At 53.1% G+C, this 15051-nt stretch overlaps 1 protein-coding gene across 6 annotated transcripts in view; it reads left to right on the top strand.

Annotated features, from left to right (window-relative positions):
• Positions 1-15051, top strand: part of LOC138246189 (scavenger receptor cysteine-rich domain-containing group B protein-like) — a 390419-nt gene that overhangs the window by 321361 nt on the left and 54007 nt on the right. The gene's annotated exons all lie outside the window — the stretch shown is intronic.

Here is a 15051-nt window from a genome sequence, read left to right as displayed (position 1 = left end):
AAGCAATAGCAGTTCCTCCCGAAGTAGGAGCACATCAGGAAGTTGACCTTCATACAGAGGAAGCCAAAGAATCCCCTCTTTCACAAGATCCACTGTCTTCCAGATCTCCCCCATCTTCTTCCTCAAGCCTCTCTTCTGATGGTGAAGACTCCACTTGGATGCCACCTCAGTCTGAAACACACCAGCAGAAGCAAGGAGTGAAAAGGAAGGTTCCTGAAAACTTTAGAGCTATGGATGAAGAAGAGGAGGATCATGAGTCTGATGATGAGCCAGTCATCGTGGATGTTAGCCCAGCCCCAGTGGAGTCAAACATTACCCCATCTCAAACTGCTCCGAGAGATGTGGCACCGATATCACCACCTCCACCAACTTCCATATTTACAAGTCCCAGGTGCGACCTACATCCACACCCACCTTAGTAGAAGAAGGCACTGCAGAGAGGCAAACATCATCAAAACAACATTGACCTACTGCCACTTCTTCGGACATTGGCAGTGGCATCAGTGTTGGAAAGTTAACCTCCCCAGATTGGGCATTTTAATGGTTAGTGAAAAGTAGCCAATCATTGCCATGTGCGCCATTTACAGAGCAAGTATTAGTCGGGGTAAGCTTGGCACAAACTTTGGAGCCAGAGGCAAAGCAATCCATTTGAGAAAACACCACACAGTCCGCTGGGAGCCGCACCTTAGCCGCTAAAAGGAAAAGCCTGCAAGTGGTGTTAGTGAAGGTGTTGAAAGCAGGTAACCTGATCCGATCATGGATGAAGGTGAAGGTGACGATGAAGGTGACATTTTTGTTACACAAATCAGTCCTCCTCCAGCAGAGCAGTAGTATTGTCACCCATATCAGCAACATTGCAATGGCGCAGGAAGACTCAGAGTCAGGTCGAAACACCAAGGCAAGAACCTACAGTGGCTTCCCCCGTGTCATACATTAAGCCTGCCACCTCCTTCTAAGTATGAATAAAACCACCCAATGGCACGTTTGTACAACGAGAAGCTGGCTAAAGTTAGCGTAGGACCTCCTCTCTTTTTCTTTTGTGGAAGGAGTGGGTTTTCTAGAATGTCTGATGGAGCATGCACATAGGGGATACAACTGTGAAAGGCAGAATCATTGTGATGGATCAATGGGGCCTTGTCAAATGTCTGATAGAGATCTTGCTTCCTTTTTAAATTTTCACACGGGAAGTCAGCAAGGAGGACTGTACCATGGGGTAAGCTATGCCATTGGTGCATTTGCTGCAGAATCAGCGAAAGTAAGTGTCTGAAACGTATGTAGGTGTGGATAAAAAAACAGATGCGCAGGAGTTGGCAGAGAGTTTAATCCTTCGCTTATCTTTTAACACAAGGATTCAAAGAGACATCGTGCCATCCAAACATTACATCTGTGCCACAATTCTTGACCCACAGTACAAACAATTACTGGCCACTTTTGGTCCTTTTTCAAATAGGGATAATTCAACCTACAAGACATGGATTGCTGAGCAAGCCAGACACGTAGAAAAAAACTGCTGGAAATTAGAGGCCCACTCACAGGAAGAAGTTCTGGAGTGCAGCCTACAACTTCCATTGAGCCTGCGGACAGGGCTGTTGCCTCACAGCAGCCAAAATCCAACACCAGCAACAAGAATAGGAACAGGAGCAGCTACCACAAAATCTGCATTTGATTGGTTTCTAAAGTCAGGGCTTAAGTCCAATGCAGAGGTGAAGGCAAAAGAGCTCGAGCAAGGTGGAGCACTAATGACTATTGAGCAGATGGTCAAGGCCTACCTGGATGACCCAATGGAGGTCTCTCTGGATTAAAACCCATTGGTTTATTGGTATGGGAAGAGGTACCAATGAACAGTGCTAAGCAGGATGGCAGTAAAGTATCTGGCTTGCCCTGTAGCCAGTGTGTCTGCTGAGTGTCTGTTCAGTGCAGCTGAAGGACCAGTCTCTTGCCCCAAAACATCAAGAGATTGACTGTTGGACCTGGCTCTTTTACAGGATCATTCCCCAGACTTTTTGCCTTTTGCCTCCTTATTTTTCTGACCTTTGTTGGCTGACATTTTTTACTCTGGGCACGTTATCACTTCTAACCAGTGCTAAAGTGCATATGCTCTCCCTTACAAAATTGGCATGATTGGCTTATACCTAATTGGCATATTTAATTTACCTATAAGTCCCTTGTAAAGTGGTATCCTTATACCCAGGGCCTGTAAATTAAATGCTACTAGTGGGCCTGCAGCGCTGCTTGTGCCACCCACTGAAGTAGCCTGTCAAACCTATCTAAGGCCTGCTAGTGCAGGGCCTGTGTGCACAGTTTTCTGCCACAGGGATCTGGCATCTAAATTAACTTGCCAGGCCCAGAACTCCCCTTTTACTACATGTAAGTCACCCTTAAGGTATGCCCTAGCTAGCCCTATGGGCAGGGTGCTATGTATATAGAAGGCAGGACATGTACCAGGTTGGGTGGCCTGTCCTGGTAGTGACAAGCCTAACATGGTGTGTCACTGCTAGGAGTGCTGCCTTCTCATAGGATTGCATTAGAAATGCCCTGCCTTATGTGTAAGGGGTATAGTCTGATTTATGAGGGGTAGCGTAGGCATGTTTGGTATGGTTGTGATAGTGATGAGAAATGCTGCTTACTGGTGTAGGTGTATTTTTTATTACTATCACAGAAATGCCACTTCTAGAAAGTGGCATTTATCTGTGCTTATGACTCTGGTGTTTTGCAGCTTGCCTCCAATCCATGTCTGGGCAGACTAACAGTTGGGGCTTTGTGCATACTTTTCAGACAGCCTGCACACAGGGAGGGTGGAGGTGTCACAGAGGTGCATCTACATATTATATAGCCTTCCTGGGCTGAGAAAAAGGAGAGGCGGGGCACACCTGCATTTGTAAAGGCTGTGCCTGGCCTCACACAATAGGGTCGTTTACCCCCCACTGATGTTTGGAGCCTGTGCTGGAGGAGAGAAAGGGCACTCCTAGAACCAGTTGTAACTGGTTGGAACCCCCTCTCTTCCCCATTGCAAAACACATTGTAAACCTAGTATAAGTACAGGGGAATTTTCCCCAAAATTTAGACATCATTTTGGACATTCTGGCAACTCCAGGAACCTTACCTGGAGCTGGACAGGATGCTGTTGAAAGGACTCACCAGGACCACCTTGGACTGCTGCTGCTGTTCTGACCTGTGACCTGCCTGGTCACAAGGAGGAAGTGCCACTGCTTGCAGCCCCTTGTTGTGCTGACCTGCTGCTGGATTCTCCAGCCCTGCGCCCCCTTCTTCATCTGTTGTCTCCAGAAGCAGGGTGCTATGGCCCCTGATCTCTGTAAACTCTCTCCGGCACGAGGGGTGCTGCTGTTGCTGCCTAGCGCCCTGGGAGCGCTCTCTGGTGACTTTAAAGCACTTTCCAAAGCGTGTTTTGGTGACTGGAGAAAATCACCGCCACAGCCCGGTCTACAGATTTGGCCTTTGCACTTTTAGAAGAGCTCTGTTTATGCCCCCAAATCACCGCCGCAACCCGGGAGTCTAATTAGCATCCAGCGTGAGGATTGCACTCTTTTCAGTGCCCCCGGGGCACGAGAAGACAGGAAGCGGAGCAAGCGTGCTCCTGTCGGCACCCCCAGAGCATGATCTGCTCTTTGGAGTGCCCCCGAGGCACCTGCCTCCTCTGACTTTCCTCTAAATCTTCACTGCATGGCCTGGGATCCTCAGCATACACTTGTGCACCACCTCGGTCTAGGAGGGGTCCGATCGGCAAAAGCCTCACTGCAGGACTCGGGGGAAGACGCGGGGAGCGCCCTCTTTCCAAGGTCTCTGTCTTAGGAGCAGGGCGCTCATTTTTCTTCAAAAACTGGCTTTTTCTTTTTATAAAATGGGGAAGGGAGACCTCGATGGAGGCCCCCTTCCTTTCACCCACTACTTGTTTGTTGGGCCTTGCCTGGCCCCACCCCACGAACAGGGTGTGAGGAGGCCATGGCAGGCCCCCACCAAGATTGCGGGCCCCCAGAGGGGCCTGTTTATCAAGAGGAGAGGGTGCCGACCTCCCCTCTCCCCCAGAGCACCACATGGCCCCCGTTGTGCGCACAGGAGCGCTGGGGGCCCGCATGCTCCTTTTTTAGGCACAGGGAGTGCCACTTCTTCAGAACACCAGGCACTTTCTAGGAGATATTGGCTCCAGGAGCCTAGTATAGACCTTAGGGGGTTTATAGGTTTCCTACCTGCTTTCCTGCTTTTATGTGCTGATGTTCCTTTTATGAGCATGATTTGCTGATATGTATTTTTTTGACTTGTGATATGTTTTCTTATGGGTATTTATGAGTTATTCATGACAAGTGCATAGAATTCTTACTGTAATTCCTGACTACTGCTTATGTCGCAGAATCCTGAGTACTTATGTATTCTAATGTGACAACTGTTTATTCTTGCAGAGTATTAGTAACTTGTGTAACGTTCTGACAACTGCTAAGGTAGCAGGGTATTACTGACGTGTAATGTTGGTCTAATTATATTTTGTGCAATACAGTTTATTTTTACATAGCTCAGTGTTGTGTTTACTTTGTGGTGTACATTTTGTGTCACGTGTGTTGTGTGTGTTGTGCTAACGCTTTACACATTGCCTCCGGGTTAAGCCTGACTGCTCGTGCCAAGCTACCAAGAGGGTGAGCAGGGGTTATGTTGGACGTGTAACTCCCGTGCCCTGACTAGAGTAAATGGGTTCTGCCTGGCTTAGGTGCATACCCTAGCCAACCAGAAACCCCATTTCTAACATTGACCATGATCAAAATGAAGCAGCACTTTATACCACCAAATTACAGCATACCTGAAGTACAACAGGACGTGGATGAGGGTAATGATTGGTAGGACTCAGGTCATGGTAGTGTATTAGCTGACCAACTTCTGAGTGAACCACCTGAGTTTGAGGATAAACTCTACTTCCCTGACTAGACCTGGGGTAGAACTTTCTACTTTCTACTATGAACTGCTTTGAGGAAAAAAAGATAGCTAGCTGTGGGAACCTTATTATTGTATATTGTTTGTTGCTGTCTAAATGACAAATGAACCACAACTCTTTTAGGGATATGTATGGCTGAATTGTAGTTTGACCAGTGTACATGGAAGAATCCCCCAAATACCCCAAAATCACTTCAAGTAGATTTGAGAGACAATGCGTGCCTTTATTGTGTACCTATACTTTCTTTTGTCCATAGCAGGACTACCCCAGATACGTGATTTACTGGCCAATGTGTGTTTAGTTGCCTGAATTGCAGAGGCTAGACAATGTGCCACTATGCTTGATTGGAACAGGTAAGTGTTGCTAGATATATGCCTCAACGATTGATATGAGGGATACTTGTTTCAATGTTGAGAATTGAGATGGTTCATGTGACTCATCATGTCTAGTTATGGCAGACAGTAAGAGTGTGTATTAATATTGTTTAAATATATTATGCTGGCTTGTGTTTGTATTGTTTCGATTAGCAATGTTGGTGGCATAAAAATAATAATGGGTAATAATCTTTTTCTTGAAAGTGATTTTTTTTCCCTTCTCCTTTGACACATCCCTTAATTTGTTTGCCGCGTTTTCACATTGCTCTGTTTTCTGGTGCTCTTCTTTCTAGTATTTGTCCAAGAAGCCCCAACCAGTCCATTCAGCTAGCAAACAAAATTTTAGTCCAGAAAAAAAATACTCAATGTTTCTCTTGTTGCCAAACAGTTACAGGTCATTCTAACTCAATTGGCTTGTGAGGCTGAGTCTCTGGAGCAGTTGGTATGGAGTTGGACATTAAGGGTGTCATTACAACATTGGCGGTAAAAGCCGCTTACCGCCGTGCAGAAGACCGCCAAAACACACCGCCACGCCCGCGGAATTCCACCACAGCTATTATGACCCACAGCTCGGAATCAGACAAAATTCAGACACCCACACAAGTCCGCCACACCAAAGGTCAGTGATAAACTGGAGAAAACAAAACCTCCACCGTCACGCCAACAGAAATACGCCCACACTATCACGACACACGAATCCACACGGCGGTCTTTCAACCGCGGTATTCCAAAGGCGGTACACACCACCGCGCTCAAAATACACACACACATACAAAAGGCCGCCACATTGGACAATTCGAAATACACACACCTGATACACATACACACACCACTCCCACACACCCATTGCAATATAAAACACACACCCACATCACCCACAAACTCTTATGACCACAGTTACAGAGAGAAGGCCAGAGAGAGACACCACCATCCACAAACTAGCAGCCACAGGCACACAACACCATCATCCACACAACTTCCACGCACAAAACACCACACACCACTACAGATCACCACACTTATCAGCACACACACCACCCACACATCACCTACACCACCCCATGGCACGGCAAAGAAACCCCAGGTTTTCGGAGGAGGAGCTCAGGGTCATGGTGGAGGAAATCGTCGGGGTAGAGCCACACTATTTGGATCCCAGGTGCAGCACACCTCAATTACAAGAAAGATGGAGCTATGGCGAAGAATAATCGACATGATCAACGCAGTTGGACAACACCCAAGAAATCGGGACGATATCAGGAAGAGGTGGAACGACCTATGGGGGAAGGTGCGTTCCGTGGTCTCAAGACACCACCAGGCAGTTCAGCGGACTGGCGGCGGACCCCCACCTCCTCACCCACAACTAACAACATGGGAGGAGCAGGTCTTGGCGATTCTGCATCCTGAGGGCCTCGCAGGAGTCGGTGGAGGAATGGACTCTGGTAAGTCAAATCTTAACTATTACATCCCCCACCCTAACTGCATGCTATCACATACCCCCACCCTCCCCCGACCCCTATCACTCCAACTCCTCACAAATGTACCAATATCACAAACCACACATCCCAACACCAAGCCCTGCATGCAACAACAACGCATGGGCACCCATCACTAAAGCATGCCCACTGCACATACCCATACACCCCCCTAAACCATCATCACACAAGCCCCCACACAGGAATGCCAGAACTGGGGTACACGGTCACCCACCCATTGCACACCATGACACACACAGATGCAATAATCATGCTTTTCCACCCCTGCAGGACCACTAACCAACGTCACCAGACAGGAGGGTCCAGACATCTCCACTCCACCCACAGAAGAGGCCCACAGTGATGACAGCAGATCTGTCCACCTGGATCTAGATGACCAGCCCGACCATCGTGGGCCTCAGGATAGTCGGTTCCCCTCGCACAGGCACAGGCCACCACAGACCTTCCCCCCTCTGGTAACACTAGCACAGCACCCACCCAGCGGGCCCATACCTCAGTACCCAGGACACGGCAATCAGCTGTGTGTCCACCACTACAGGGAACCCAGGATAACCCACCACCCCAACAACAACAGGGACCTGGGGGCAGTGGTAGTGGGCACACGGTCCAGGGGACGGAGGCCCAGGAACACAGGGGAACAGGGAGGGCTGCTGTGTGACAGGGGGCGGACAGGCCAAGAGAACCCACTCTCCACGAGGCCCTCCAGGAGACGATGGCAACGGTCCTGGCCAAGTTTCAGGAGGCCCAGCGCATGCAGGAGGAACAGTATTTGGGGTTCAGGGAGGAACTCAGAACCATCAGCTCCGCCCTGGGCACCATCGTAGGGGTGCTGAAGGAAATACTCAACACCAGGAGGGACACTGTGGCACTACAAGGGGCCCTTGACACTAGCATGGACGATGAACTGCCCACCACCTCCGCCGGCACTAGTGGATAGGAAGCACCTCCACAGGACCACCACCCCACCCCCTGCAGACGGAGAACCACCCGCAAACGGTCCCTGAGATCCAGGAACAAGACAGAGCACGATGCCAAGACCCCGCCAAGAAATGAGACCACCCTGATTGTCAAGCCACTGTCCCACTTTGTCACCCTGTCCATATTGAAACTGCCCCAGATCCACTTCCTATGCCCATATGGGCAATGCACCTGTGAGACTAATAGACTGGACTTTGCCATGGACACTCCTCCGCCATCACCCCTCACCATTTGACTTCCCCCTCCAATATTTTGTATGTAAATAAACACACCTAAAGCACCAAAAGATCTGGAGTCTGTCGGTGATTTCGAAATAGTGTATTTGCAATTACAGTGACACAATTTTCAGGAAATAGTAATGTCAACATACCTATGTCACACAGCTCTAGTCCGTGAGGAATCTAAGCAGATGACACACAGTGGGACCCACACCTGTGAAACCGTAAGGGAAAGTGACAACTCAGTGACCATACACTGGGTGAAATCGACAGACAGGATAGAGGTAGAAGTGTAAAAGTAATTGTAGCAGGCAGGAATGTATTCTCACCTGTGTTTCACTGGGAATATTGCTGGATGACTGAGTCCCTGTTGTCAATGTCTTCTTCCTCTGCTTCCTCCTCATCACTGTCCACAGGCTCCACAGCTGCCACAACACCGCCATCTGGACCATCCTCCTGCAGAAAAGGCACCTGTCGTCGCAAAGCCAAGTTTTGAAGCATACAGCAGGCCACGATGATCTGGCACACGTTCTTTGGAGAGTAGAATAGGGATCCACCTGTCATATGGAGGCACCTAAACCTGGCCTTCAGGAGGCCGAAGGTGCGTTCGATTACCCTCCTAGTCCGCCCATGGGCCTCATTGTAGCGTTCCTCTGCCCTGGAACTCGGAGGTATGTACCCACAGTTTACACAGAACACGATTCATACACAAAATCTGGCCTGTATGTGTGATAAGAGTAGGCCTAGGTATGTGTGACGCAATTGGTAAGTAGGCCATGTGGCCCCCTGAAATGGCGGCTGCCTGACCTCTAAAGCGGGACAGTGGGATGTGAGGTAACTGCGCTGGCGTTGTACACCATCGCAGTAGGTGGTCAAAGACCGCGGCGCAATGCTGCATTGGTTAACATTGGACCCTATGGGTCCCAGGAGTCAATGACGATGTACGCCGGCGGTGATGGTACGCACCGTCACGGATGTGACCGCCGCAGACGTGACCGCCATTTTCTAGCTGTTGAATCACTCGATACCTGATCTTCGACAGGAGAGGACCTACATTGGAAGTGACGCTATGACCTTGGTCTGGAAGAGACAATGGCTCGTGCGTCTGGGGAAAGGGCCCCTGCCTTCACATCGGAGGAGTTGGAGAAGCTCGTCAACGTGGTCCTCCCCCAGTACACGCTACTCTACGGTCCTCCAGACCAACAGGTAAGTGCACATGGAGCATGTTGTATGGGCTATGCCTGTGTGGAGAGGGCTGGTTGTAAGAAGGAAGGGGGCAGAGTTCTGAGTGCATGAAAGACGGTGGGTGCATGTGCCACATGGCAAGGGTAGGGATGGGGGCTACTCACTTTGACGGTGCAGTTGGTAATGACTTCTCTTCTTCCCCTGTACATTTCATGTAGGTCAGCGCCCACCAGAAGAAGGATATTTGGCGTGCCATCGCCAAGGACGTCCGGACCCTGGGGGTCCACCACAGACGGAGCACCCACTGCCGGAAGAGATGGGAGGACATTCGCCGCTGGAGCAAGAAGACGGCGGAAGCTCAGCTGGGGGTGGCCTCCCAACGTGGGAGGGGTGCCCGTCGAACCATGACCCCCCTGATGTTCCGGATCCTGGCGGTGGCCTACCCTGAGTTGGATGGGCGCTTGAGGGCATCACAGCAGACACAAGGGGGTGAGTACACTCTCATTCAGCTGACTTTGCACGCAGTGGAGGGGTCTTGGTGGGGGAGGAGGGCCGTGGGTTTCCCTAGGTCAGGGAGAGTTCCATAGGCTAGGCCCCTTCGTAAGGCATGGCCATGTATCCCCCCACCCCACCTCTGTAGAGTGCCAAGTACAGCTATTCATGCACCTGTTTCATCTATGTGTGCAGATGTCGTCCATAGCCTTGTAGGCCATTTCCCAGGAATTGCACTGAAGAGCCCAACAGCGCAACGTAGTGCAGAGGGCTGCTGTGTCTGTCTTGTCCGCCAACGGTATCGGTAAGCCATGCACTCAACCTGTCTTTCTTCTGTTCCCCCCCTTTTTTTGCGGTCTCCCTGTTCTTCTGTGCATTAGCATCATCAGGCGGAGGAGCAGTGGCACCGGAGCACGAGGGAGCTGCATCCCACATGGCCATGGAGGCCCACACTACGGACTCTGAATACACCAGTGGGACGGAGGTCGAGGGGAGCACCACGGCGGTGACAGGAACTGAAACCAGCGACATGGACTCGTCCTCCGATGGGAGCTCCCTTGTGGTGGCGGCAACATCTGTGCCCCCCACTTCTACAGGTACAGCCGCCACCCCCCCTACCAGCACCGCCTTCCCAGCAGCCCCTCAGCCTTCGCCCTGTGCCCACTCACCCACGAGGGTGGGCATCACCTTCGCCCCAGGCACCTCAGCCCCTGCCCCTGTCACCTCTGCTGCCCTCAGTGAGGAGGCCATTGACCTCCTCAGGTCACTCACTGTTGGGCAGTCTACCATTTTGAATGCCATCCAGGGTGTAGAAAGGGAGTTGCAACAAACCAATGCATTCCTGGAGGGCATTCAATCCGGTCAGGCTACCCTTCATCGAACCTTTCAAACTCTGGCCTCAGCACTGATGGCAGCCATTGTCCCTGTGTCTAGCCTCCCCCCTCCAACTTCCTCCACCCAGACCGAATCCCTTGTACCTCTGCCTATCCCAAGCACACCATCACACCAGCCTGCACACACCTCACCACACAAGGGAAGCTCAGGCAAACATAAGCACCACACATCCCACAGGCACACACGCAAGCATCACACACATAAGACTCAACAACATCCACTGCCTCCACTGTGTCCCTCTCCTCCTCTTCTCCCTCCTCTCTCCCAGTCTCGTCTACACTCACACCTGTATGCACTACCACTACAGCCACTACGTCCCGCACCAGCACACCCACCACCACACCCCACTCACGTGCACTCACCACCCCCACTACCATTCACACGTCCCCTGTGTCCTCTCCCAGTGTGTCTGTGACGCCCCCTCTGAAGATACACAAATGCAGGCACACACCCACCAAACATACATCCACCTCACTACAGCCTCCAGCGCATGCACCTGCACCCAAAGCCACAAAACTTACACCTCCTACAACCACCACCTCTTCCTCCACTCCCAAACCCCCTCCAGCTACCCGTCCCAGTGTCTCCAAACAACTTGTGCTGTCCACCCTTAACCTATTTCCCACCAACCCCCCCGTCCAACTCATAGGTCACATACTAGCACCTCAGCCACAAAATCTCCGGGACCAGTGGTGCCTGTTGTCACAAGTATGTGGAGGGCACCGGCCACCAGGATAGCCAGTGTGTCACGGAGCCACAGCACAGCCAGTCCCCCCCCCTGTGAAACACCAGAAGTTGGCCAGTGCCCGGCGGGAGAGGGGGAAGGCTCCAGCCAGCCAAGCCGCTCACAGGGGTCCCGGGGGAGTGTGGACTCAGCTGTGACTCCTCCCAAGGTGGGGAAGTGGCAGAAGAAAACTGCAAAGTCTGGGAGGAACAGCACGGCGGAGAAGAACGCCATCATCCCCGCTGGCCAGGAGGCCACCGCCAGCCCCATCGTCGCTGCCCAGGAGGCCACCGCCAGTCCCATCGTCGCTGCCCAGGAGGACCCCGCCAGCCCCATCGTCGCTGTCCAGGAGGACCCTGCCAGCCACAGCCCAGCTGCCCAGGAGGGCCCCGCCAGCCCCAGCCTAGCTGCCCAGGAGGGCCCCGCCAGCCATAGCCCAGCTGCCCAGGAGGGCCCCGCCAGCCACAGCCCATCTGACCAATGAAGGACCACCAGCCACAGCCCAGCTGGGCAATGAAGGACCGGCAAGTCAAGCACCGCTGAACAGGGCAAGGACCGCCAACTCAAGCACCGCTGAACAGGGCAAAGACCGCCAAGGCAAGCACCGCTAAACAGGAAAAGCATCTCTGAACAGGGCAAGGACCGCCAACTCAAGCACCGCTGAACAGGGCAAGCACCGCTGAAAAGGGCAAAGACCGCCAAGGTAAGCACCGCTGAACAGGGCAAGCACCGCTGAACAGGGCAAGGACCGCCAACTCAAGCACCGCTGAACAGGGCAAGCACCGCCAAGGCAAGCACCGCTGAACAGGGCAAGCACCACTGAACAGGGCAAGGACCGCCAACTCAAGCACCGCTGAACAGGGCAAGCACGGCTGAACAGGGCAAAGACCGCCAAGGCAAGCACCGCTGAACAGGGCAAAGACCGCCAACTCAAGCATCGCTGAACAGGGCAAGCACCGCTGAACAGGACAAAGACCCCCAAGGCAAGCACCGCTGAACAGGGCAAGCACCGCTGAACAGGGCAAGGACCGCCAACTCAAGCACCGCTGAACAGGGCAAGCACCGCTGAACAGGGCAAGCACCGCTGAACAGGACAAGGACCGCCAACTCAAGCACCGCTGAACAGGGCAAGCACCGCTGAACAGGACAAGGACCGCCAACTCAAGCACCGCTGAACAGGGCAAGCACTGCTGAACAGGGCAAAGACCGCCAAGGCAAGCACCGCTGAACAGGGCAAGCACCGCTGAACAGGGCAAAGACCGCCAACTCAAGCACCGCTGAACAGAGCAAGCACCGCTGAACAGGGCAAAGACCCCCAAGGCAAGCACCGCTGAACAGGGCAAGCACCGCTGAACAGGGCAAGGACCGCCAACTCAAGCACCGCTGAACAGGGCAAGCACCGCCAAGGCAAGCACCGCTGAACAGGGCAAGCACCACTGAACAGGGCAAGGACCGCCAACTCAAGCACCGCTGAACAGGGCAAGCACGGCTGAACAGGGCAAAGACCGCCAAGGCAAGCACCGCTGAACAGGGCAAAGACCGCCAACTCAAGCATCGCTGAACAGGGCAAGCACCGCTGAACAGGACAAAGACCCCCAAGGCAAGCACCGCTGAACAGGGCAAGCACCGCTGAACAGGGCAAGGACCGCCAACTCAAGCACCGCTGAACAGGGCAAGCACCGCTGAACAGGGCAAAGACTGCCAAGGCAAGCACCGCTGAACAGGGCAAGCACCGCTGAACAGGACAAGGACCGCCAACTCAAGCACCGCTGAACAGGGCAAGCACCGCTGAACAGGACAAGGACCGCCAACTCAAGCACCGCTGAACAGGGCAAGCACCGCTGAACAGGGCAAAGACCGCCAAGGCAAGCACCGCTGAACAGGGCAAGCACCGCTGAACAGGGCAAAGACCGCCAACTCAAGCACCGCTGAACAGAGCAAGCACCGCTGAACAGGGCAAAGACCCCCAAGGCAAGCACCGCTGAACAGGGCAAGCACCGCTGAACAGGGCAAGGACCGCCAACTCAAACACCGCTGAACAGGGCAATCACCGCTGAACAGGGCAAGGACCGCCAATTCAAGCACCGCTGAACAGGGCAAGCACCGCTGAGCAGGGAAAGACCACCAAGGCATGCACCGCTGAACAGGGCAAGCACCGCTGAACAGGGCAAAGACCGCCAACTCAAGCACCTCTGAACAGGGCAAGGACCGCTGAACAGGGCAAGGACTGCCAACTCAAGCACCGCTGAACAGGGCAAGCACCGCTGAACAGGGCAAGGACCACCAACTCAAGCACTGCTGGCCCATGAGCGGCAGGGGCAGTGATGCAACTGGGACCGTCACGGGGTGAGTGATGCACTCTGGGCACCAGTCCCCCTCCAGAACCAGTGGAGACATGCATCCACTCTGTCTGTCCTGCACAGGATGAAGCACTCTGGGCACCAGTCCCCCTCCAGAACCATTGGAGACATGCATCCACTCCGTCTGTCCTGCACAGGATGAAGCACTCTGGGCACCAGTCCCCCTCCAGAACCAGTGGAGACATGCATCCACTCCGTCTGTCCTGCACAGGATGAAGCACTCTGGGCACCAAGCCCCCTCCAGAACCAGTGGAGAAAGTTATCCACTTGAGAGACAATGGCTTTGCACTCCCCAGGATGCAGCAGTGGGCAACCCACCCACTGTAGAGACTTGAGAGACTGTGGCTTTGCACTCCCCAGGATGCAGCAGTGGGCAACCCACCTACTGTAGAGACTTGATAGACTGTGGCTTTGCACTCCCCAGGATGGAAGAGTGGGCAATCCATCCACTGTAGAGACTTGAGAGACTGTGGCTTTGCACTCCCCAGGATGGAAGAGTGGGCAATCCACCCACTGTAGAGACTTGAGAGACTGTGGCTTTGCACTCCCCAGGATTGAACAGTGGGCAATCCACCCACTGTAGAGACTTGAGAGACTGTGGCTTTGCACTCCCCAGGATGCAGCAGTGGGCAATCCACCCACTGTAGAGACTTGAGAAACTGTGGCTTTGCACTCCCCAGGATGCAGCAGTGGGCATACCACCCACTGTAGGGAATTGAGAGACTGTGGCTTTGCACTCCCCAGGATGGTACAGTGGACAAACCACCCACTCTAGAGACTTGTGAGACTGTGGCTTTGCACTCCCCAGGATGCAGCAGTGGGCAATCCACCCACTGTAGAGACTTGAGAGACTGTGGCTTTGCACTCCCCAGGATGCAGCAGTGGGCATACCACCCACTGTAGGGAATTGAGAGACTGTGGCTTTGCACTCCCCAGGATGGTACAGTGGGCAAACCACCCACTGTTGAGACTTGTGAGACTGTGGCTTTGCACTCCCCAGGATGGTAAGTGGGCAATCCACCCACTGTAGAGACTTGAGAGACTGTGGCTTTGCACTCCCCAGGATGGTCCAGTGGGCAAACCACCCACTGTTGAGACTTGTGAGACTGTGGCTTTGCACTCCCCAGGATGGTGCAGTGGGCAAACCACCCACTTTTGAGACTTGTGAGACTGTGGCTTTGCACTCCCCAGGATGGTACAGTGGGCAAACCACCAACTTTTGAGACTTGTGAGACTGTGGCTTTGCACTCCCCAGGATACATCAATGGGCATGGAGCCCCCTCGTGGATCTGGCGTCGTGCACTCATCTGGCTGAGGTGCCCCACCTTCCCTTCCCCCTGAGGTGCCTGTTGTATTTCTATCTGATGCCCCAGCAGTGTTCTCTCCGTCATGTT

Source organism: Pleurodeles waltl, chromosome 7, assembly GCF_031143425.1.
Source record: "Pleurodeles waltl isolate 20211129_DDA chromosome 7, aPleWal1.hap1.20221129, whole genome shotgun sequence".
Taxonomy (NCBI): domain Eukaryota; kingdom Metazoa; phylum Chordata; class Amphibia; order Caudata; family Salamandridae; genus Pleurodeles; species Pleurodeles waltl.
The sequence above is the reverse complement of the archived record's forward strand: the minus strand, read 5'-3'. Positions and strand labels throughout refer to the sequence as shown.